Here is a 1,847-nt window from a genome sequence, read left to right on the forward strand (position 1 = left end):
TTCGGTTCCCGGTACTGGAGAAAAACCAAAAAAAAAAAAAAAAGTCTCAGTAACATAAAGTTGAATAGATTATTAGTAATATGTATAAGTTGGGCTATTTATCAACGTTTTCTGCCATAATTTCCAGCCTTAGTCTCCATCTTTGATCTAAAACAAAACAGGGCAATATATTAAATTAACATGGCATATATTAGTTGTTGAATCCATTCACGAGATAAGAAATCCAGGTGTTACCTAAATAAGAAGCAAACTAGCAGTAAGAATGGTGGCAAGGTCTGTATGTTTCTATCTGAAATTAGGGGAAAGGGCCTAAAACCAAAAAGAAAAACCCATTAAAAATAATGTTGCCAGGCATGGTTGGGGCCACACGCCTATAATCCCAGCACTCAGGAGGCTCAGGTGAGAGGACTGCCATGAGTTCAAGGCCAGCCTGAACTACATAGCAAGATGCTGTCTCAAAAAAATAAATTAAAAAAATTGAGGGCCAGGGATATAGCTCAGTGGCATAAGTGCCTGCCTGCCAAGCACAAGGTCCTGAGTTTGATTCCTGGTACCAAAAAAAAAAACAAACAAAAAAAAAAAACAATTGACACAAAAGGCAATTAAAGCTGGGTGTGGTGGTGCACGCCTGCAATCCCAGCACTCAGGAGGCTGAGGCAGGAGGATCGTTGCAAGTTCGAGACCAGCCTAGGGTACAAAGTGAGCTCAAGACCAGTCTGAACTTCATAATGAGGCCCTGTCTCAAAAAGACAAAAAATAAAAAAATAAAAAGGCAATTAAAATAATATAAAAATCACAAACCTATGAGCCAAGTGCAGAGGTGTATACCTATAGTCCCAGCTATACATATACAGAGGCTGAGGTGGGAATACTGCTTAAGCCCAAGAAATGGAGGCCAACCTGGGCAACATATTGAGACCTTATCTCAAAAACAAACAAACAAAACCAGAATAAAACCCATCAGCAATTGTGCTTTTCCACCAATATAACAGTTCATAAAGCGGAGGAAGAGATTATTGAGGAAACTGTTGAATAACAGAGGGTTTGGGGAAAAGAACAGAAGTTTTACCCTGTTAACCTGGCCCATCTTACCTCACAACTCAGAGGATGAAATAGCCAGAAACATGAGCCAGCACCTTGAGTCAAATGAGTTTCAGGCTTCTGTTTCCCACTGAACTGAGACCTGGATGCTTCCCTCTCTCCTGGAGGAGAAGCTCTTTTATCACAGGCTGAGACTTTACTGCACATCATTAAGATAAAATATCAGTGGATATAAGTGAATCCGTGATAAGACAATGTTTATTAAAGACTTGTGCAGTCCATGCTCCTTATGTGCCATGGTGGAACGAGGTCTCTTTAGGTCTTCCAAGGTAAAGGTTAGAGATTCTGGTTCCTTTTCATGAAGATCTCATGGAGGTAATCCCAAAATTTACTCTGCCGTGTTTCATTGTTGTGGATCATGGCCGTCAGGGCTTCCCCTTGGTACAGACCTTGCCAGTAATCTTGCAACCACATCTCCTTCCAGCTGAAATAACAAAATGGGGGTGTAGATTGTGGAACCACAGCACAATGATAAGCCCTGCCTTTCTCTGGGGCAAAAGAAATCTTTTTTTTTTTTTTTGGTACTGGGATTCAAACTCAGGACCTTGCACTTGCCAGGCAGGCACAGTACTGCTGAGCTATATCCCCAGCAAAAGAAATCTTAAGCAGTAAGTACAAGTTATCTGGCTAGGACAAGGCTTTGCTATGAAGGGAAAAAAAACATCAAGTAAATCCAGTACTAGCTCAAATAAAAGGAAGTAGGCTGCAAAGACAAAGATATCACACAGTCCACCCAATGTGTTAAA

At 40.9% G+C, this 1,847-nt stretch overlaps 1 protein-coding gene across 1 annotated transcript in view; it reads right to left on the bottom strand.

Annotated features, from left to right (window-relative positions):
- The window catches only part of Fut11 (fucosyltransferase 11 (alpha (1,3) fucosyltransferase)), a gene marked incomplete at its 3' end in the record, with an annotated part of 6,710 nt that overhangs the window by 784 nt on the left and 4,079 nt on the right, over window positions 1–1,847 (bottom strand).

The sequence above is a fragment of the Chinchilla lanigera genome, unplaced genomic scaffold (genome assembly GCF_000276665.1).
Source record: "Chinchilla lanigera isolate Chin_1 unplaced genomic scaffold, ChiLan1.0 scaffold00036, whole genome shotgun sequence".
Classification (NCBI taxonomy): domain Eukaryota; kingdom Metazoa; phylum Chordata; class Mammalia; order Rodentia; family Chinchillidae; genus Chinchilla; species Chinchilla lanigera.